General features: G+C 47.9%; 1 protein-coding gene and 1 long non-coding RNA gene across 4 annotated transcripts in view; one reads left to right on the top strand and one right to left on the bottom strand.

The window, feature by feature from the left end:
• Dpf3 (double PHD fingers 3) overlaps nt 1–24,193 on the bottom strand; it is a 242,640-nt gene that overhangs the window by 147,815 nt on the left and 70,632 nt on the right. The window lies entirely within an intron of this gene.
• On the top strand, nt 336–22,551 carry LOC125363330. The gene is made up of 3 exons (XR_007213214.1): nt 336–348; nt 17,284–17,289; nt 21,743–22,551. It is a non-coding gene; the product is annotated as an uncharacterized LOC125363330 (long non-coding RNA).

A 24,193-nucleotide genomic window follows, 5' to 3' on the forward strand; every position in this document is an offset into this window, starting at 1 on the left:
GCTGAATTTAGACTCTGGCTGTCCTGTCCCTTTATAGACCTATTTTCCCCCCAAGTTCCTGTGGGTCCTTCCTGTCCCTTTCTGCTGCCACTATCTCCTTTCCCAGTTCTTCCATCTCACCAAGTCCCTTAAACAGCTAGGTATAGTGGTACATGCCTATAATCCCAGCACTCAGGAGGGTGAGGCGAGAGGATCACCAGTTTTAGGCCAGCCTGGGGTTTTAGTGAGCTCTGTCTCAAAAAAGAAAAAAAATTAGAGGGTGCTGGTGGTTCATACCTGTAATCTTAGCTACTCAAGAGGCTGAGATATGAGGATCACAGTTCAAAACCAGCTTATGCAGGAAAGTCTGTGAGTCTCTTATCTCCAATTAACCACCAAAAAGCCAGAAGTAGAGCTGTAGCTCAAGTGACAGAGCACCAGCATTGAGCAAAAAAGCTCAGGACAGTGCTTGGTCCTGAATTCAGGCCCCAGTACCAAGACACACACACACACACACACACACACACACACACTCTCTCTCTCTCTCACACACACACACACACACAGAGTCATTTAATATACAAAGCATTCCTGCTTTATATGTTACCCAGTTCCCAATCCAAAAGATGAAAATTAGTCTGGCATAAAAATAAGGTGAAGAGGGCTGGGGATATGGCCTAGTGGCAAGAGTACTTGCCTCGTGTACATGAGACCCTGGGTTCAATTCCCCAGCACCACATATACAGAAAACGGCCAGAAGTGGCGCTGTGGCTCAAGTGGCAGAGTGCTAGCCTTGAGCAAAAAAAAAAAAAAAAAAAAAAGAAGCCAGGGACAGTGCTCAGGCCCTGAGTCCAAGCCCCAGGACTGGCAAAAAAATAAAAAATTAAAAAAAATAAGGTGAAGACAGCCAAATGCAGTTTTAGGACAAGATGTAGCAAGGACAATGGCATTGCTAACACTAATTGAGCACTTGCTGTGTATTCGCTCACATATTATCTCATTTTAACTTCACACAAACCTGTCCTATGATCCTCTACCCATTATACAGCCTCACAAACTGAGGATCACAAGAGAGAGTTTCAGGTGATTTGCTAAGGAGTTTACATGGCATTGTTCAGAGATAAGTCTAAGCTATAATAACCTGAATAACATATCTTTGTTTGAAGGCACTCAGCTTCTCCCTATGACCACAATTTGTTAAATAATCTTAGCTATTTTGCATCTTTGGGCCTCAGTTTCCCCATACTGCCTAATAGTAACTAACTTTCCCATCACACGCCACCTCTCAAGAACTATGGATCTTCCTGAAGAGCTACCATCAGAGAGCTGCAGAGGTGTTTAGAATCATCCCAAATACAAGCAAGGGATGCTGGGCTCTGGGGGGACCCTGTGGCTCTGAACTTCCACACAGGCAAGGAAAGAGACATCTCCGCTTGTTGTGAAACAAAGAGGTCAAATGAAACATCCCAGAATGCTAGAGGCCACCTGATTCTGTTGCAAGAAAAGCAACTACCAGAGCAGTGACTTGATCTGCCTCAGACATACAGAGGCCCAGCTGAGGTGAGAGATCCTTACTGCAGGCTTCCCCTCCTACCACCAATGTGTATGAATAAAATTTTGTTGAAAGATAGCCCCGCCCATTCATTTACATACTAGTAGTTGCTACTTAAGGGCTACAATGGTGTAATGGAGTACCATAGTCTCACATATCCTGACCTGAGTTCAGGCCTCTGGACCCAAAAGCAGGCACACACACACACACACACACACACACACACACACACACACACACACACACGTCAATGAAAAATTTTAAATTCACACCATTCTGAGGTGTCCTTCCTGGTCAGCCCTAGGATGTGTCTGCCTGGCAAACCCTCTCTCCTCACTACCTCTGCCACGCCACCTGCCTATAGCTCCACGGCCATTCCGGTTATCAGAGCCACTGCCAGTATATTATTATAACTGTTCTCACTTATTTTATTGATATTAGTATTTAATTGTGTCTGATTTATAAAGAAAACCATATTTATGGTATTAAGTACGATCCAGTTTTAAGTAACCATGGAGGACTAAGAATGGAACCTTCTGGAATAATGGAGGGTGTCTATTGTGGTTCTAACAAAGACCACATAACCTACAAGGCCTAACATACTTACATCTGGACTTTTATTGGGAAAGTTTACTAGCTGGGCATGGTGGTAGACAGCTATAATCTCAGCTTTGGGGAGGCTAAGGCAGGAGGAGGATGAAGTTGAAGCCAGCCTTAGCTACATAATGAGACACTGTCTCAAAAACAAACCAGAGGGCTGGGGATATGGCCTAGTGGCAACAGTGCTTGCCTCGTATACATGAGGCCCTGGGTTCAATTCCCCAGCACCACATATACAGAAAATGGCCAGAAGTGGCGCTGTGGCTCAAGTGGCAGAGTGCTAGCCTTGAGCAAAAAGAAGCCAGGGACAGTGCTCAGGCCCTGAGCCCAAGGCCCCGGACTGGCCAAAAAATAAAAAAAATAAAATAAAATAAAATAAACCAGAACAGTTTGCTGGCTCCTGCTGTACCATATAATTCTGGACTAGCACAAACACTCTACCTTTGCAGTGAAAGAAAATGGAACAGAAGGCCTGAGAGTCATACAGCTCAAGTAGATAGTTTTATAATTATCTCAGCTTGCTTCAACTTAATAAAAACCCATAAATACAGCCAATAATCAGGAAAACAAGCACTCGCTCACCCTGCCTATTTAATAATTACTGTTAACTACAGCAAGCAAAACTCATTGCTGAAAATTAATTTTTTTTTTCTAGGCTCCCTAGAAACCCCTTCATCATTGAGGAACTGCTACTGGCCAGGGAGGGAGGTGATACTTCTCATGGTAGAAGAGCCCTAATTTCCTCTTGTGGAGTTAAAGGCATCTTAGAGGGCCTGGGCATCGATTGTGCCCTCCCTCTGGGGTGTCCCCAAAAGCATGGCCAAGGCTCTCCTTGTCCCCCATGCCCCTTACTAGGCACAGAAGGCGCCCCCGCTCCTCCGGGGTTCTGTAGCTCTAGCCTAGGCAGCCATCCTTCTCCTTTCCAGAAGAAAGTGACTGGCAAACACAAGGCTCACTGCAGCCCCAGCCTGCTGCTGCCACTTCCTGACACCAAGAAAATATGTCCCCCAGTGCCTTAGGTGAGGTCTGACTGTAGGCAACTCTGGGACTTCGCCTTTTAACCTCTGCACCTGGAGCTCCCATCTACTAGTGGAGAGAAATACCTTCAGGTATGCCAAATGAGATGACTGGTGCGGAACCCCATGGAAGGGCCAGGCAGTCCAGTGAGTAGTGGCCAGGGGCCAGGCTAAATCCGAGGAGACCATTTTGGGGAGCACAAAAGGCTGAGAGCCTGACATGTGTCAGCCTCCGCTGGGGCAGACAGCTGTGAGGAAGAGGACTCCATTCACATGCAGGAATCCTGCAGCAGCACCCTCCTTTCCCCATTCCCCCTCTAAAGTGCCTGGCTTGACTGATATGGTCAGCTAATGCCCAGGGTCCCACTGAGGGGACATACAGACATACCCACAGACGTAGGCTGTGAGGGCACTAAGAGGCTTTAAGGAAGACAGCCCAGTTCGGTCAAGCGTCAGGGTGCAGGTCATACCCTGAACTGAACTGTGGAGGACAGCACACAACAGACCACCTCTGATGGCCCTGCCTCTCCATTTGCTCCCACATAGACGGAGCCCTGTGTCTTTTTGTTTGTTGTGTGCCTGTCCTGGAGCTTGAACTTAGGGCCTAGGTTTTCCATCCCTGAGATTCTTTTTCTCAAGGCTGGCACTCTACCAACTTGAGCCACAGCTCTACTTCTGGCTTATTTGGTGCTTAATTGGAGATAAGAACCTCTTGGACTTCCCTGCCCTGGCTAGATTCAAAGCACTATCCTCAAATCTCAGCCTCCTGAGTTACCAAAGATTATAATTGTGAGCCCCCAGGTGCTCCATTTCTGTCTCTTCTTATACCTGAGAGTCATAGATGAAAAGGAAGAAAGACTTCAAGCCAGCTTGGGTCAACAATTACAAAAAGTTAGCAGGACACCATCTCAACCAGTAAATGAGGTATCGTGACACATGACTGTCATTCTAGCTAGGAGAGGAGACACAGGTAGGAGGATCTCAGTCCAAGGTCAGACCCAGGCAAAACACAACACCAAATATGAGATTGGGGGAGAAGGAGGGCGAGGGCGAAAGCAAAAAAGGGGTATAGTCAAGCAAGAGCTTAGCCAACTGGAGACGCTACCCAGAATTCAAACCCCAGTACCACCAAAATAAGAAAGAGAGAAAGAAAATATATATGTATGTATTCGTGTGTGTGTGTGTGTGTGTGTGTGTGTGTGTGTGCCCACCCAAGGCAGTCTCACAGGCTTTGGAGAAAGAAGTCTATAATGAGGGGAATGTGGAATTGTGCCACAGGTACCCACTACCTGCCTGGCCATGCTGAGCACCGAGGCCTACATCTTCTCCATCCCTGAGCCATACAGACCCAACCTTCACAGTTCCTGACCTTGACGAGATACGCATGTGCGTGGTATGCATTCATTCTGGGGGCCTGGAACAAACAACAGCCTCCCTCCTCACAAGGGCTGCCCCTCTCCTTCCAACCCTCCTGGACCACAGGGACACAAGAAGGCCACACTAGATGCTGGACCTCTATCACCAGAGAGACAGGAGGCAAGCAAAAAGAAAGCTCTGGAAGAGCTCATGTGAGCAGGAGGCCCATGCTCTGCAGAGGGGGAGGGAGGGGCAAGGCAGCTGATGGAGGAAATAACAAAGAAGGGAGAGGAGTCAATATGGAGGGGGGGTGAGAGTGGCCTCCAGCACAGCCCCTCGCCATCAATATCTCTTCAGAGGACAGGTTATCTGGGGAATTTATGCTCTCTAATAATTACCTTGCAGAGGGGCCCACTTATCTTACCCAAAGAATCTGCCAGTTGCCAGACACACCGGGTTCTAGTTAATTCCATCACTGCTTTCCATCTCTGCCTGTCTAGCTCCCCAGCTCCTTCCCCCACCCCCATCCCCGCAGTCCCTGACCTCCACCCTCTGCCCTCCTCTGACTTCTCTGTCTCTGGCCTAGGGAGCTACTGAGAATGAAGGAAGGCCTCAACAACCTCCAGCAGGTTGATGGTCTCATGGGGGCTGGCAAAGGAATTGGGGAGAGGGGTCCCTTATCAATAAATGCAAGAGGTAAGAGCCTTCCAGAAGTGGAGGCAGGTGCTGGGCAAATGAAGTCTGGTTCAAAGGCCATGTGGGAAGGGTATGCAAAGCTTTGGGGCTGGAGGATTTGCTAGTTTTTGGTGGATCCTAACTGATGCATTCCATCTGGTTAGTATTTTTATTTTTTATCTTTATCCCTCTAAATGTCTTGCCATCCCTTCTCCAGCCCTCAGAGATACCTCAAACTACAACCAGCAGCCTATGCTGTCTTGGGGTGCTGGGATGTCTTTGTGTACATGTCCCAGGCCTAGCTATGAGCTGGGGGGGGGGGGGCGGGGGGGGCAGAGACCTCACATTCCTCTCTGACTCTGTGACACGTCTACAGCCGAGCCTTCACAACAGGATGCCATCGGGTCATCTTTTCTGTGTCCCAGGAATGGAACAGTGTTGTATCTTCATGATGCCACCAGGAGCGAGGTTATTCTCATCCCCACCCCCACCCCACTACCCAGATGGGGACACTGGGGCTGAGGGCTGAAGCCAAAGTCCAGATACCACAGTCACTCAGCACATGACCCGGTCAGAATTTGGACAAGGTAGACTTATTTCACATTCTGGGTTCGTAGCCACTGCACGCTGCCTCTACAGTTAATTTTGCTGAAAGACTACAGCCATTCATGTTCTGTCTAACCACTAACCTGCATCATCTTTTCTCTACAATACGCATTTTTATTTCAGTAATACCAATCAACAGCCAATAGCCAACAGTCAGTGGACTTGTACGAGGGCTCAGGGATTTCCACCTAGCCATCATCAGCTCCACACTTTGCAGCACCCCCTCATTCACAGGGCCTTTGCACCTGCAGCTGCCTTTGAGCAGTCTCTCTCTCTCTCTCTCTCTCTCTCTCTCTCTCTCTCTCTCTCTCTCTCTCTCTCTCATCTTCATGGGGTTGGCTGCTTCTGCTCTTTAGGACTCTCTCCTCACTCCACATCCTCTGAGGGACCTTCCTTGCCTCCCCCACCCCCCGCCTCAGCACCCCACTAGGAGGTAAAGAACACTGTCCTTTTTGGTCCCATTTTATACATGGTGTCACACAGCTCCCCCAGGACCACACAGGAACAGAGCAAAACCTCTCCCGTTCCACCATCCTGCATCCCCATCATTCCACCTTCCCTTCCTCTGCCAGGGTCCCCTCAGTATCAACTATCCTCACCCACGTGTCCCCAGGATGTCTCAGTTCTCCCCTGGAAGCCCACCTTCTTGTCCCCCAGCCCCCCTATGTTAGTTCTCTCCCCCAGGCCCCTCTGGGGTTTCTTCTCTTTGTCTTCCTGCTCCATCCTGTAAGGTCAGTCGTGTGCTCCTTTCCCTCTGCTCAGATGGCCTGGGTTAATGGCAGGTGCCAGCAGCAGATGAGAGAAGGTTCAAGAGAGATGGAGAACAGACTCTCAGCCTCCTTCTCCTGGCTGGCCTGGGTCCCTTGGCTACGTCCCCATTCTGCAGGTCACCTGTGCTGCTCAGTCCCATCCACCTCACCCTCAGTCCTGCTCTGCTCCTGAAATAGGTTTGTGTCTACCCCCACTTGAATCTGCTGCTATCTGCTGGCATGCTCCTCTCCCCCTCCCCCAGTAACTGCCACCGCCCCTTCCCTGCCAGCTGCTCCCCACAGTGGCCTCCGCCAGGCCCTTCTCCACCACCTGGGTCTGCTGCCTCCCTCCAACACTTATAAATAAATGTTCGTTTGCTGGCTTGGGGGTTTGCCCTGGTAGCCTTTGCTGTTTGCCTGGGCCTTACCCGCCCCTTCTCCAATGCCAAGGCAGTAAGCGTGGGAAGGGGACACACCAGCCTGCCTGCTGGTGACCAGCATGGAAGTAGAGGGGACGGGACCTAACACAGGTCTCCCTTGCATGGGGTGTTGGGGGAATCCTCAGATGAGGCACTGGGAGCTCAAAGCCATTCGAAACCACCCTGCATTGGCTGGGCAATCACCATCTGGTAGGTTCTATCTTAGACCATCATTTGCATATATTCACTGTAATATTAACAAGCAAGGAAATGGGCTCAGAAGTGAAGGAATTTAACCAAAGCCACAAAGCTCACACGTGCTTGCCACCCATGAGCAAGGTGGTCAGGAAGAGCAGCATGATGCTTAGGAAAGCGAGTATCAAGGGCTCTGTGAGGCCCGGAAAGTCACCCTGAGAAAGGGCCGGGCATTGTCTGGCCTCGTGAGCAGCTGACAAGCCCTCCTTCCTGCCGAGCCAGCAGAGCCAAGATCTGTCCTTGAGCAAATTAGCACAGACCCCTCTGGGTCGTGCTATGGAGAGTCACAAGGGTGCCGAAGGGGAACCTAGGGAAAAGAATGGCTTCCTGCCGCTGAACCTGCAACTGGACTGGGTCTCCCCAAATCCCCCCTGCAACCAAAAGTTCCCTTCTCAGCCAGCACTCTTCAAGGACCAAAGGCAGCCAGCCAGGAGCCAGTGTCTCACGCCTATAAGCCTACTCAGGAGGTTAAGATCTAAGGATCATGGTTTAGAGGCAGCTTGGGCAGGAAACTCCATGAGATTCTTGCCTCCAATTAACCAGCAAAACACTGGATGTGGAGGTCTAGCTCAAGTAGTAGAGCGCAAGTTTTGAGTGAAAAAGTCAAGTGAGAGCACGAGGTCCTGAGTTTAAGCTCTAGTACCAGTAGCTACAAAGAAAAAGAAAAGGTTTTTAAGCCGTGCTCCAGTGGCTCATGCCTGTAATACTGACTACTCAGGGAGCTAAGATCTGAGGATCTTAATTCAAATCCAGTGTGGTCAGGAAAGTCTGCGAGACTCTTATCTCCAATAAGCTACTCAGAAAAAGCCAGAAATGGCACTGTGGCTCAAGTGGTAGAGCCACTAGCTTTGAGCACAAAGCGCTCGGGGATAGCACCCAGGCCTTGAGTTCAAGCCCCAAAACTAGCCAAAAGAAAAAAAAAAGACTTTACTTTTCAGAAGGCAGTTGCAAAAACCAAGACATCTCTAGTGTTAGGAGCTGTCTTTGGCACTCGTGAGCCTGTGTGTGTGTACACACACACACACACACACACACACACACACACACACACACACCACTGTACTGCCACCACACAGCCCAAAATAGCCCATACTTATGTCCTGACTCTCCTGGGCTCCTAGAGAACCAGCTCAGCACAATCTTGACCTTGATCCACATGACTGCTGGCTCCTCTCATTCCCCAGGGTGACCAAGTGCTCCCTGGGCCCCACAGTGCCATGCCTGCCCAAACAGACTATCTGCTCAGATGTCCTGACTGAACAAGGCCACATCAGCAGGCTATTTCCAGTGACTCCAGGTGGGAAGTCCTACTGTGCATCCTGCAGCCCCTTTAACCTCATGGACAGTCTCACTCCACCACACTAGACAGACCAAGAGGGAAAACAATCCACAGTGGAGAACATGCTTCATAATAAAATCTCTGGGGCTGGGAACATGGCCTAGTGGCAAGAGTGCTTGCCTTGTATACATGAAGCCCTGGGTTTGATTCCTCAGCACCACATATATAGAAAAGACCAGAAGTGGTGCTGTGGCTCAAGTGGTAGAGTGCTAGCCTTGAGCAAAAAAGAAGCCAGGGACAGTGCTCAGGCCCTAAATTCAAGGCCCAGGACTGGCAAAATAAAAAATAAAAAATAAATAAAATCTCTGCTGAGACACAACTAGGTATCAGTGGAGTAGTTCTGCACTGGTAGTCTCTGGATGGACACTTACAGTAACCAAATATACCCCCCCCCTTAAAAGTTTAATCCCTCCTCCAAATATAGAATGGAGAGCATGATTAGACCCAATTAATTTACAGCGAAACCAAGAACAAAAGAAGGAAAAATCAATAGAACTGTCCTGCTCTGAGCATGGCTGCAAATGAAATCATAACTTGAGCGTGATTTGGGGAGGAAGGAAACCCAAAGTGTCATTTGGCAGCAGTAAAGCCTTTTAATAAAACAGCTTTGTCCCATACGGACCAGCTGGGTGAAGATGACTGGAGCTGACAAAACACTCCTGGGGACAGAGGGACAGAAGGAAAGAAACAGCCAAGGCCTCTTGCTCCCTAGGCATCAAATGGCAGCAAGCTCATTGGTGTAGAAGCGAGACATCAAAGAAAGCAAGAGGCAGAGACATCCACCCAAGCCACTAGTGGACTAAGGGCACATAAGTTCAAGGTCAGCAAAGGCCAGAGGAGCTCCTTCTGCAGCTTCATACTAGAGTGTGTGTGCATATGTGTGTGAGAGAGAGAGAGACAGAGACAGACAGAGAGAGACAGAGACAGAGAGAGACAGAGACAGAGAGAGAAAGAGAGAGAGACAGAGAGTATCCAATATCCTGGGGCTTAAACTGAGGACCTAAGCACTGTCTCTGAGCTTTTTTCCTTGTGGCTAGAATTCTACCACTTGAGCCACAATTCCCACTTCACACTTTTTGGTAGTCAGGTGGAGATAAGAGTCTCACCAGGACTGGCTTCAAACTGTAATCCTCAGCTCTCAGCCTTTGAGTAGCTAGAATTACAGGCATGAAGCACCAGTACCCAGCCATGCTAATTTTAGCTCCATCCTTACCCATTATACCCATCTCTCTTTCCTATCACAGGAGGAAGGAAGGAAATGAACAAACCTGCACCCAGCGTATGTCCTAAATCACTTCGCATCCAAAGGTGGGGGAAGAGACACCTGGGGGAGGGTGGGGAGAGGTACACTGCAAGATTACCAGCTCCCTCCTCCCCCGCCCCCACCATGCCTGACCAGAGGCCTGCAGATCAATGGAAAAGAATTGAGTTGGACCTGTCTGTGAGTCTCACTAGTAGGATCGGAGTGAGGTGACACAGACAACACAAGACAATCATTGCACCAGCATAATGACCAGCTAGGTTCCCTTGAGCTCTTCTTGCTGCCTCTCCATGTGGGTGTATACTGACCATCCATCCACCTGAACAGGACACACCACTGGCCTCACATGGGAGAAAGTATGATACCTCGGTGAAGGGCTGGGCACTGGCATTAAGAAGCTAGCTGTGAGTTCTGACTTGCTGTCTGACCTTCCTACCTCTCTGAGTCTCAGTCTCCTCATCTATAAAATAGGGGACACACACACACACACACACACACACACACACACACACACACACCTCCCAGGCTCACTGACAAGAAGAAATGACCACACCGTGGGTGCTCTGCAAATATGAGTTGTTGTTACTCTGATGTGGTGCCTGCCTTCTCCTCAGGGCTATCATGTGTGGCAGAAGAGCAGCTCAAGAGCTGCCAGCTCCAGAGGCCTCTCTGTCCACACAGATGAGCAGCAGCAGAATGTAGTAATAAATATGGGCAACATCATTGGCTCCCATGCCCCCCACCATTTCCCAGCTGGCCAATCAGCCCTCTAGCCAGTAGGACCAGAAGTCAGAAGCACAGTCTCTGGTATGTGATGATTTCATACAAAATGCTCCTGGGCAACATCAACCTGACTCACAGCGCAGATCCACCCAAGAGGGGTGAAGGATTCATCACTTTTGCTTAAAGGGCCCTAGATTACACAGGAGGAGCCTTTGCAAGTTGATATGAGAGGGGTAGGGATGGGGGGGCCTGCACCAGTACTGGGGCTTGAACTCAGGGTCTAGGGACTGTCCTTTAGCTTTTTCCACTCAAGGCTGGTGCTCTACTACTTGAATCACAACTCTACTTCTAACTTTTTGCTGGTTAATTCAAGGTAAGAGTCTTATGGATTTTTCTGCCCAGGCTGACTTCAAACCATAATCCTGGGACCTCAGCCTCCTGAGTTGCTAGGATTACAGGCATGCGTCAGCAATGTCCAATGTATCATGAGTGTTTCTTATTCCATCATTGAAGCATCTCATGACATCTTCTGCTAATTACTGTAATGACTTCAAGAAGTGATCTGGAATCTGAGCAGCATCCCTTTTCTCCTCTGAAAGTGAGACAGCAGAATTTGCCACTCAAGATTATAACCTGATGGGGCTGGGAATGTGGCTTAGTGGTAGAGTGCTTGCCTAGCATGCATGAAGTCCTGGGTTTGATTCCTCAGCACCACATAAACAGAAAAAACCAGATGTGGCACTGTGGCTCAAGTGGTAGAGTGCTAGCCTTGAGCAAAACGAAGCCAGGGACAGTGCTTAGGCCCGAGTTCAAGCCCCAGGACTGGCAAAAAAAAAAAAAAAAGATTATAACCTGAGAGCCAGGTGCTGGTGGCTCATACCTATAATCCTAGCTACTTAGGAGGCTGAGATCTGACAAGCAAACACATCCTTGAGGCTTTTATCTCCAATTAGCCAGAAAGAAAAAAAAGCTAGAAGTGGTGGCATGGCTCATGTGGCAGAATATCAACTGTGAACAAAAAAGCCAAATGAGAGCTCAAGGCCCTGAGTTCAAGCCCCAGTGCCAGTACAAAAAAAAAAAAAAAACTGAGAGGAAGTTGAGTCTATGAGAGTGGAGCCTAAAAGGTAGGCAAATTTAGAAAAAAGAAGAGACAGGTGTAGAAAAACAAGGCTCCATATATACCCGGGAGGTTAACTACCAGCCTTCTACAGCTGGAGGAATACACTCATTCACCAACTTGCTTTGGACAAGAGAATAGAGAGGATGTCAGGCTATATCAGTCCCACACCCAGGCCTCAAGTTGCCTTGCAGCTTGCCCGGGGCTCTCTGGAACCCTGCTGAGTTGCCTGGCCTGTCTATAAGCATGGACCAGTCCTCTGCAGAAGGAACAGAGACAGGAGGTAGAGGCACGCTGACCCAGCGGAAGCTATTCTAAACTTGCCAGCCCACAACCTGCCTGCAGACATAGTCAAGACCAGAAAAACCACCCCAATGAGCCCATCCCAGTCGCTAGCCCACAGAACAGTAAGCAAAATAAATGGGTTCTCTCTGAAGCCATTCTCACTCATTTTCGACGCTCTCAGTAAGCAGCGAGACTAACAGATAGATACAGGTAGAAACCAATGTCCCTTTCATGTGTGTATCCTTAATAGCCAATAAAAGAGCTGGCATATAACCATTACACAATAAATGTTTCATGAATGAAGTATGGAATCAATAAAACTGTGAATTAATGAACAGTCTATGCTAGAAAGCTGAAATTAGGTAAGATTGGGCAATGCTATTGAGATACTTGGGTTGAAGCAGTATTTTTAGATTAGGTAACCAGATGCCTAATTTAAAAATACATTTTCTTTGTTCTTCCTAGTCATTCTTCTTTACCCAGTTTCATTAAGTGAAAAAGTTTCACATGAAATTATAATAGAAGGTACTGTAATTAAAACTAGACCAGTCTGGGAGAGAGCAAGAGAAGAGGTGACATTGTCCAAAAAGAAATGCACTCATGATATTACTTATGTAACTGTAACCCCTCTGTACATCACCTCTATAATAATAATTTTTAATTAAAAAAGAAAACTAGACTAAATACCTAGATTCTGGGTTCTAGAGTCAACTCTCCCAATACTTGAGTTATCTTGTTGTTAAGCAGTATATCTTCATATGTGAACTCAATATTAAAAGAAAATTACCACTGAGCACAGGTGTCTCATGCTCGTAATACTTGCTACTCAGGAGGCTGAAATCTGACGATCATAGTTCAAAGCCAGCCTAACCAGGAAAGTCTGTGAGACTCTTATCTGCAATTTACCACCAAGAAGCTAGAAGTGGAGCTGTGGCTCAAGTAATAAAGCACTAGCTTTGAAATGGGAGCAGGGGGAAAAAGTCAGAGCACAAGGCCCTGAGTTCAAGCTCCAGTAAATCTCAAGCTACTATAGTCAGGAGACCACTTTAATAATAATTGTATGATTTGGGTATTTGGTATAATGAGGGATGTCTCACTAGATACTGCACACTCCATAGCATCTCTCCTCTCTCACAGTTGTGTCTGGTGGACAGAGGGCCATGGACAGAGCCTTGCTCTCCTCCATCTCTGGCACCTACTTAGGGCTGGGCAGCAGCCACAGAAACTACACAGTCTACAGAAGATGCTGGTGGGCTATAGGCTGAGGCCTAGACTTGGACAACCTGCAGGAGAATAGCCACACAGGCATCTAGTAAACTCTAACCAGCAGCTAAAGACATGGGAAGCCCAAGGCAGATGGTAAGAGATACTCCGCAGCTCAAAGAACTGAGCCAAAGACAAAACACAGAGGTAACAGAGAGCAGGGTCAGGACTGGAATGCAGCCCATCCCTCAATTACCTGGCTGAGGGCATCAGGGAAGTACCTGGTGCTCTGCTCACCCATTTTGCAAGTTCTTTAGAAAAGTGCATATCATTCATTCTGCTTGGAACCATATTCCTCCCTTTGTGATCTTTGTGATGCATCCTCCAATCTTGAGCAGGAAGCTAGACCCCATCAGTGAAATAACCAGTGAAGCCAGGCACGGGTGGCTCACTCCTGTAATCCTAGCTACTCAGGAGGCTGAGATCTGAAGATCAAAGCTGGAAGCCAGCCTGAGGAAGACAAATCCAAGAGACTCTTTTTTTTTTTTTTTTTTTTTTTTTGCCAGTCCTGGGGCTTGAACTTAGGGCCTGAGCACTGTCCCTGGCTTCTTTTTGCTCAAGGCTAGCACTCTGCCATTTGAGCCACAACGCCACTTTTGGCCATTTTCTGTATATGTGGTGCTGGGGAATTGAACCCAGGGCCTCATGAATACAAGGCAGGCACTCTAGCCACTAGGCCATATCCCCAGCCCCCCAAGAGACTCTTATCTCCAATTAACCAGCAAAAAGCCAGACAGAAGTGAAGCTGTAGCTCAAAGTGGTAGAGCACCAGCCTTGAATGAAAAAGCTAGGCAAGAGCACAAGGCTCTAAGTTCAAACCTTGGTACCTCTAGGAGGAGTGGGGGAGGAGTTCAGTCACCTTCAGTATTCATAGTGTGTTTCGGGACCACCATCTTTGGATACCAAAGTGTGAAGATGCTCAAGTCCCTCACATACAATGGCCTAGCATTAGCAACGAGCCCGCACACGCTCCAGGATACCTAATGCATCTCTAGATCATTTAGAATAGCTGCTACAGTAGGAATGCAACCGTAGTTGTTACGCCATATTGTGTAGAGAGAAAAAGTCTTTCCATCCTCAGTGTAGACGCAGTTGCTTTTCCAGAATCGATTCAATCCACAGATGGCTGCATCCATGGATGTGGAACCCATGGATACAGAGAGCTGAGAGCACTAGCTCCCTCAGTGATGCACCTTTGTGACAGATACCACCCCTGTGAGCTCAGTGAGTTTCAGGGCTCAGAGCTCAGTCTCCATCTCCGAGGGCAACACAAGCGCAGGCTGAGCGGTGGAAGCCAATTCCTGCTGAGTAGCAAAGGAACGGCTCTAACAAATGGCAGCCCATGAGTGCGGGCGCACAAATGCCAAGCGAAGGGACAGCTGGGTGTGCGGGGCTGTCACCAGCCCCTAGGACACCCCAGAACAGATGGGAATCATATATGTCTTCAACCTCCTTCAGAGAGAGGAAATAAAACCCCTGAGGGCAGAATCAAAGTAAATCTGGAACCAGGAGATCCTGGTTCAAGTCTTAACTCTGTTGCCCTTGGGTCTTGAAGCCCCCTATTAAGTTTTCTGGACTCGAGTTTCCTCATCTATAAAGGAAGACCTCTTCCAGCTCATAAGTCTGTCTAATTGTCAGAACAGCTGATTTCCAAGGCTGGGCCCAGCACTCCTACCCTGTACTTTTTGAGTCACGTAGCTACCAATGCTCAGAATTAGCTCTAGGGAGTGAGAGCAGGGTTGGTGAACGCGCATCCTCTCCTGTCGGTGCACACCCACAAGCACCCCCAGGCCCGGGCACATGCTCTGGCCGTCCCTGAGTTCATGGATTTTTCAGTCCTGAGTATTTGTTTGAATGTGCGAGGAGGAATGCATTCCGATTCTTTCAAAAACATATACAAAGGGAATGCACCGGTTTATGTTACAGGATGTGTGTTCAGACCTAGCCTGGGAAGGAAGCAAAGCTGATGTCCATTCTTTTGCCTTGGCTGTATGAATGCCATTCTCCAATGGTGTTTTCTCCACAGAGCACAAATGGCAGAGGCCTTTGCCCTTCCAGCTGCTAGCCCAACTCTGAGTGCTGCCTTGACCATGGGACTCTTCCACCACACTTCAGGACCAGAGTGCTCCAGGAGCTTCACCCTGCAACATCCCCCATGGGAATGTAGGACCTGGACCCCACTGCGCGCCTCACCACCCACACTGTCCCCTAAGGTGGACAAATCAGAACTCCCAGCTAAATGGGAGAGATAGACGAAGAATCAACCTTTTTCAGTTACAGCCTCTGCTTTCCCAGGCAGCGTAAGAGATAAGCCGCTCACAAGAACAGAAAAGTCACCTCTCCGTTCAACAAGTGCTCTCTGTCTATCACCCTCCACCAGGCTTCAGTGAGGCCCCCCACGGCTGCTCCATCTTCCCCATACCAACACCAAAAATAATAACAATTCCAAGTATGATGACCAGACTCACCCCAGTGCAGGAAAGTCAGAAAGCGAGGCAAGGGGAACATGAGGCAGGTATTATCTAAAACACTTCCAAGAGAGATCTCAGTCCAGGAGAGCACACCTTTGGAAAAAGAAAAGGAGGAGGAGGAGGAGGAGGAGGAGGAGGAAGAGGAGGAGGAGGAGGAGGAGGAGGAGGAGGAGGAGGAGGAGGAGGAGGAGGAGGAAGAGGACCAATTGTAATTTCTAGCTATAAACAGTAAGCCCAGCCAGGTGCCAGGGGCTGGACTCCTAGCTGTCCAGGAGTCTGAGCTCAGAAGATCATGGTTCAAAGCCATCCCAGGCCAAAAAACAAAAACAAAAACCCATGAGACTCTCTTCTCTCCAGTTAACTCCTTTCTCTCTCTCTCTCTCTCTGTCTCTCTCTCTGTCTCTGTCTCTCTCTCTCTCTCTCTTAAAAAAGTGGAGCACAAAAGTTCAGGGACAATGCCTAGGCCCTGAGTTCAAGCCCAAGACTAGCACCCCTCCCCACAAAAAAGCCTGGCATATTTCCTAGTATTCCATCTGGACACAAAAAGCCAATACCTGTGAACCTTTGACCTACCAGAGAAAGCAATGGAAGAATGAGGAATGTTACCTTCCCCTGCCTATCACTACAGATACAACTCCTAATGAGTGGTAAGTGAATGAATGAATGAATGAATGAATTCTTAGTTTATCTAATACATCTCACAAAGTACCATGAACTTTGCAGTGCAGAGGACTCTAAACAACTCAGATGAGAAACACAAAAATGTCCAGTGAAAGGGGTTGACCTTGAATAACCTCTAAGGTCATCTGCAACACATGAGCCCTTGAGCCTGTCATACCAGGCAAATAACTTCACTGAAAGAATTTTAAGCACTTCCTTCAACACCCTAGCTCCCCATCTAAAGTTAACGCCACCATGCCCACCCTTCAGTGGTCATAAGCCCAGCAGGGGAGGGGTTCAGACAAGCCCAGAACAGAAATGAGTGGGTAGGGACCCAAGAGGAATAGGAAAAGTCATTGAAGAGGTAGCATGGCTGTCCAGGATACATACACCACACCAACACAGACAAAGGCTCCCCCTTTCAGATCCTCTCCTGCACCCACCCCCAGGCCAGCCCATCACTCTATGACAGTGTGTCTTTGTGGACACGAACAATAGGTACATTATGCCAACCCATAATGACCCTAGGATAAGCGATAGCAAAAGTCAAGCCTTAGAGACTATCAGCAAACTGAAGACCATCCCACAAGAAACAAACAACAACAAAAACAACAAGCCACAAAACCTCTAAATAAAGGCTGAAAGTGGCCCAAGACAGTGTCCTCTCCCATTCATGGGAGGGTGGGTGTCTTGCTTTGCACGTGATTATTTAAGCACAAGGCCTTCTTTCATTAAAACTGTTTGAGTATTGGGGGAAGGGGTTGGGAGGGTACATCTATTTTTCAATGAGGAGGCAGAAAGTAGAAGAAGTAGATGGCAGGAAGAAAGGGAGCCCGAAGGTATCTGAGTCTGATTCTACTGGGCAAATACATTCTACAAATAAAGAGATTCCTTTTTGTTACTCAAGTAAACCTAGAACGGAGGGATTCTGATTAAAAATATGAAGAACTAAATGAGGAAGGGGTAACAAGTATGACAAGAAATGTACTCACTACCTTAAGTATATGACTGTAACCCCTCTGTACATCATCTTGACAACAAAAACAAACAAACAAAAAATAACAAATAAATAAATAAATATACAGAATTCTGGGTAGGTGGTGTCACAGAAAAGATAGTGACAAGAAATCAGAATAGCTGCCCATCACTGATGGTTCACACCTGTAAGCCTAGCTACTCAGGAGACTAACATCTGAGCATCACAGTTTGAAGCCAGCTCGGAAAGAAAACCCTATGAGATTCTTCATGCCATTTAAATAGCAAAAAGCCAGAAGTGAAGCTATGGCTCAAGGGGTAGAACAAGAGTCTTGAGCCAAAAAGGCCAAGTGAGAGCACAAGGTTCTGAGTTTAAGACCCAGCACTAGTATCAAAATAAAATAAAATCAGACCATCTTAATTCTCAGATCACTGCTTCTAGCTAGCCATCATAAAGTTTGCAAACAAGGCAGTGGCCTCTTTTCTCCCAGCCACAGGTTCCTCATAGGCAAAAGGCGGGAGTCCTACCCTCCCTGAAGAGAGGCACACTTCTGAATTCCAGGTGCTACCCCGGCCTCTGCTCCTGAGTCTGAACTGAAGGCCACACTCCCAGGAAGCATGGAGGAGCAGCAGCCATATGCCAGGCCCACGCAGGGCGCCATCTTCACAGGGCCTTGCTATGGCGATCATGTTTTCTAGCAAGTCTCCTCTTGCTCTGCAGTCCCATGGTTTCTGCCTCTTCTGGAGACTGGGCAGGGCCTCTTCCCTGCCAGGCACCTCGGCCTCCTTTCTCTTCCCCATCCATACACAATCACACAGAGAAGTCACCACAGTGGACAGTCCCTCATGGAGGCCCTACCTAGGGACTATCCAAACTCACTTTTTACATTCACTCCTGAAACATACAATCCTCCCATCGAGCCATATTCCTTGGCTCTTAACAAACCCTCCCAGAAGCCTCCTGTATTGTGTTACTCATTTCTTTCTTTGTCACTTCCGGGTGATTATGCTGCTCAATCAAACTTTGACAGTCTTGGCCACATACTTCTTTAGCCTCAGTGAGTCCTGACTTTACACATGCATACAGTTCCCTCCAGGAAAGTCCCCTGAGCAGTGCTGGCTGGTGGGAATTAGGCAATAAACAAGCCCCAGACCCTACCACCCCTCTATTGCCTCCACACACACAGTTCTGTGGCTCCAACTCTCTCTCTCTCTCTCTCTCTCTCTTTCTCCCTCCCTCCCTCCCTCCCTCCCTCCTTATGTGGGCAAAGAATTTCAAAAAGATTCAGAACCTTTCCATACATAATACCTCTAATAACAACAAAACTCAGTTCTACAACTGCTGGGCAAACACAGCATTGCAACTACTTGCTTAAGACCATCTATTCTGCAACTGACACCATTCTGGAAGCATGACAGGCCTCTAACAGAAGTGCAACCAAATGACACCTAAATTTTGTGTCATTTACATGCACACACTTGGCTGTGTTGGTTTCTAGAACTTCAACTTGTTGGTTGTGACTGATCTCTTCCTAGTCTCTATTTTCGTCCTTATTTTCTTCTCCACTTAGAGCTTGAATATTTGTTGAGATGCAACATCATTTCAATGATACTTGACCATCCCTCTGCCCCTCTACTCCTTAGGACAGTCCTCACCCCCTCTGAACACTGTGCCCAGGTTCCTGACTACAATGGCATGAGGAAGGGCTGGCCTACCTACAGGGTTGAAGAGGTGAGTTTTTATCTGAGTGGCCATGTCAGGGGCCACCATCAGATTACACTAAAACATTCAAGCAGTCCTACAAGTTGCACATTCAAAGACCTAGGAAAAACCCTTTCATCTATGTAGGATGGAATCTAAGCTGACTGTGACTTAGTCATTCTGGAATTGCCCCACTCACTAACTGGGCGCCTTTGGGCCAACCTGATTCTGTTTTGCCATCCATAAAATAAAGACTGAATACTTGTCTCTTAGGATTGCTGGGAGGAGATCACCAATGGACACTAGTGAATGAGCCTAGTGCTATATTTGATGTGTCACGAGGCTCCATTACATTTATTATGATGATTATGACTGGCAGGTTGAAAGGGGTGTGTTATATTGACTAACTCCAGACACTTTGACCGGCCCTTTGGAGGGGGGCAAGAGGACTAACAACACTAGAAAACATGCAACTAAGCGTTCGGCTTTTATAAAATGCTTGGTAATGTGAGAAGCAAATGCCTTACTGCTCAGGCGGAGGGTCACCTGCACTCTGACCTTGGTGATGGGAAAGATAAGCTCAGTCATGGGGTGAGGGCTATGTGGGCCAAGTGGGAGCAGGAGAGGGGTAAAGGTCAGGAATGGAGGGAAAACCAGGAAAGGGGAGGATCAAAGACAGACTCTGGGCCTGGAGGAGGAAGCTCAGAAATGGAGTAAAAACTAGGGGTGGGGGGCAGCAGAAATGAGGTGAAATTTAGGACTGTGTGAGAGATGGTCCCATCCATCACTTTAAGTTTTCTCCACCACTAGGTCCCCCCTAGGGCAACCACATGTCCTGCTTTGTGAAGAAATGGAGAGATGGGGACTTCTGAGTGTCTTTAAACAACACATTTTAACTCAAATGGTGAAGGTGCAGTGCTGAGTGAATCCCCAGCAGTCCTTATTGCAAATCTACAAGTGGGATTCACAAGGGAACCAGCCAGAAGGTTCTAGAAACCAACTCACAAAGCAGGATCCAAAATGCTTGGTGAACGGCATGCTCTCAGGACAGCAGGTTTCCAAGTTAAATTTTTAATAGCGTGTGAGAATCATTCACCCCTTTACTCTTAGGATGAGGTAGCGTTCCGAAAGTCAGCCTGGAAATCGGAGCCAGTGTTTGCAGGAACACTGCCTGAGTGACAGGCTAAGAAAGCAGCTTACAGCCAAGCACTGGTGGCTCACTCCTGTAATCCTAGCTACTCAAGAGGCTGAGAGCTGAGGATCCCAGTTCAAAGCCACCCCAAGCAGGAAAGTCCCTGAGACTCTTACCTCCAATTAACCACGAGAAAATTGGAAGTAAAACAGTGGCTCAAAGTGGCAGAGCACTTGTCTTGAGCAAAAAGAGCTCAGGGACAGTGCTCAGGCCCTGAGTTCAAGCCCCACAGCCAACAACAACAACAACAAACAGCCTACTACTTCTATATATACCCACCAGGAGCATGGACCTAAATAAAATGAGAGAGGGAGTCTGAAGGGCTTCTACTAGGACCTGGGAGGTTGTCTGTTTCCCAAGTCATGGCTTACATTTTGGAACACTTGGATGTCCAGGGTCAAATGTACTGATTTGGATTCTAGCCCCAAATATACCATGAACCTACTGTGTAAACTCAGCATTATGGCTTGAATATGGGTTATCCCCTCCGAAACTCAAACTAGACTTTTAAATGGCCACAGTGGAGTATTAATAGTGTAAAAACAATCAATTGTGCAGTTTAGAGGCAGGGCCTTTGGGAGTGATCAGGATTGGAAAAAAGTCATGAGAGTGCAGCCCTATGAATGAATACTGGTGTATGATTAAAGGAAGACCAGAGGATATAGGCATGCACAAGTACACACATGTGCATACACACACACACACACTTGCTGTCTCCCACCAGTGATGCCCTGAGCCATCTCTAGTGGCTGCCAGTCAGGCCATCCCCAGATGTAGTCCCTTAACTTGGGAACAGAACTATGAACTTTATAACTTCATGAAGTTATAATTTACCTAGTCTCTGGTATTGTATTACAGATTGAGACACTCAGGCACATGTTTTTACCTGTGGGCACATCTGTTTATCTAGTTCCTCAAGATAAGATAAATTTGGCCATGCCTTTCAGCACTAAAATTCATTTGGTCACTTGGTGTCCAGTAGCTCATGCCTGCAATCCTAGCTACTCAAGAGGCTAAGATCTGGGAATTGAGGTTTGAAGCCAGCGGAGCAAGAAAGTCTGTGATTCCTATCTCCAATTCTACCAAAAGGCTACAAGTGAAAGAACAGCATCTAGGCTCTGAGTTCAACCCCAGTATCAGCATCATGATGATGATGATGATGATGATGATGATGATGATGATGTCAAGAAATGTTCATTGACCACTCACCACATGCCAGAGATATTTCTAATACTTGGGGCATAATGGCTTCCTGCCTTACCAATAATCTGTAACTCATATGAGTCTGGGATGACTAAACCCAGCTTAATACATTTATATAGTTCAGAAAAAGATGGGTAGAGGTTCCAGACAACAGAACCAAAGTTTATTTTTGTTTCCAGATGAATAAGTAACCATTTTGCAGCTGATAACTAGGTCAACAGTACTCATTCTTTTGGATTTCCTTTTAACCCCCGGTCAAAAGGACTAGGTTTGGCTGGGGGTAGGGGAGGGCAGGGATTTGCTTTTTGGCATGAGTTTGTGTTTGGTTTTGGTGGATGGGAAAGCTGCCAAGGAAAATATGGAGGACCACACAGCCAGGAAGAAGAAAGTCACAGACTTTCCTAAGGCTCTCAGCAGAGGTCCGCAAGCTGAAGGTTTCACTCTGGAACATTCTCCCCTAGGCAGTCACAGGGACATTTCAGAAAGTCATCACCTAAAACTCAGGTCTGGCTTACCCTGCCCCCCCCCCTTTCCCTGGTTGCTGCCTGCCCTGCTGGCTCTAGGCCCCGTCCCTCCCCTAAGACTTAGGGTAAGTAGATGGGAGAAGGGCACGGGCTGTAGGGAAAGGGTGAGAAGTCCAGTGCAGGCCAGCAGACCACAGCAGGACCTCTGGCCCAGGGTACAGGCCCAATCACCTGCCCTCCACCAGAGGGAGCTCCCAGGGCCACTCTACCAGGGCACACAATGTGGGGGGAAACCACACATGCCTTCAGCCCAGAGCCGCGTGCGGGTTCTCAGCAGCCTGCAGAGAGGAGGGTGGGAGGTGGCTCTGGGAATTGCCCATTCTTTGTCATGGGTCTTAGCCCTGCCTGTGGAACCAGCTTTGCTCCCTGTGATCCAGTAGATTGGAGATCCAGCACTGTAGAGTTCCCTGTGGAGTTTTCCAGGCTCCTGTGACACAAGTAGGCCACTGCCCCACCCCCCATTTCAGGTATACTGTGGATAATGAGTAGAATTGAGGGTTCTATAATGGATTAAGTCCCTCACTGGCTGAGGGACTGAGCAGCTTCTATTTCTCTTGAAAACCTCAGCTGCCCCATGGATGGAGGGAGGAAAGGTGAGCAAATGCAGTTATTATATTCAGTGTGTGTTATATAAAAGCTGAACTATGCAACTTGAGGGTAAGGATGGGAGAGGGAAAGTGGGGGAGAATGATGGAAGGGAGAAGTGACATTGGCCAAGAAGTATTGCACTCATAACCTGACTTATGGGATTGCAATCTCTTTGTACAACTATATAATAATGATAATAATAATAATATAACAACTTCAGCCACCCATCTGCACAGTGAGTGCCTGGGTCTTGGGGTTACTGAAAAAACTAAAGGGGAAGAGGCATGGAAAGATTTAACTTGGTGCCTGATACGGGTAAGAACCTCATAACCTCTGGTTATTCAGGGGGGACCTCTATGCCTTCTTCCACATCTGTCCCTGACTGCACTAGATGACGTCATGGGAAAGGGGCGATGCACCCTCAAATGCAGAGGGTAGTGTGCCATCCCATGCTATCGCCAGTCCTGAATCTCTCCAACTCAGATCATGCAGGTTGATGCACCAGCACCCAGGCCACAGGCGGGGGTACACACATAGGTGTCCCTGTCAGAGATGAGCCTAGAAGGGCATTGTGGCCCAAGACAAAGTGGGTGTCAAAGGAAGGGAAAGGGGAGAGTGATGGGAGCCATATTCTCCCCCACAGGGTACCCCACAGCCACAATGTGGACCCAAGGCTTGGCATTACAGGGGCTAACTTGAAGGGAAAAAAAGTGGGGGACCCACAAGAAGAAAGGGAAGGGGGTGATGTATAAGAACAGGAACTATTTGGGGTTCTAAACCACAAATGGAGTGCTCTCCCTTCACAGAAGCTACTCTGGAAAAAAATAAAAGAAAACCAGCCCTAAGAGATAAGACCTTCCAGAAAGATTCAAGGATGACTGACGTCCTTATATAAAAGGGAAATGCGGATGATGAGCCAAGCACACAAGAACAATTAAGGCAGAGGCCACGTGGTGCCTTGCCAGCCACCCAGTGACAGGTGGTACTCAAAGCCAGAAGCTGGGAGACAGGCATGGAACCATCTTGCTCATAACTTTCAGAAACCTATCACCCGCCAACACCCTGATCTTAGACTTCTGGTCTTCAGAATATGAGGAAATAAAGTAATCTTCTCAAAGCTATCCAGCTTGTGCCCCTTTGTTATAGCAGCTCTCACAAACTCATACTAGTCTTCTATACAGTAACTGCCAATGGGGCAAATCAGAAACGGCTACAAAGTCGCTGTGTTTTCTCTTCTATTCAACCAACCAGACACTGTGGAAAGAGTCATAAACAAGGAGCTCATGGGTCTTCAGACCTTGCCGCTTGATTGGATGCACCTCTTCTAACCCAAACCCGTCCACAGAAGTTGTCTGGTGTGGGTCTCTCAGCTCAGGTGGAAGGAAGAAGGGCAGGCATGCCATCCCTTGTAGAAAGGTGGGGAGATGCCCCAGATCCTCCAGCTACAAAGTGGCAGGAAAGGAACTACGGCAAAGCCTCCTGACTCCAAGACCTTTCTATGTGGCTGCCTTGCGCCTCTCTAGAAGTCCTCTCTCTCTCTCTCTCTCTCTCTCTCTCTCTCTCTCTCTCTCTCTCTCTCTCTCTCTCTCCTTTCTCTTGCTCTCACACTCACTCTCATTCTATCTCTCTTCTCTCTCCTCCCTCCTCTTTCTTTTCTCCTTTTTCCTACCTTCTTTCTCCTCC

This window comes from Perognathus longimembris, chromosome 14, assembly GCF_023159225.1.
Source record: "Perognathus longimembris pacificus isolate PPM17 chromosome 14, ASM2315922v1, whole genome shotgun sequence".
Taxonomy (NCBI): Eukaryota; Metazoa; Chordata; class Mammalia; order Rodentia; family Heteromyidae; genus Perognathus; species Perognathus longimembris.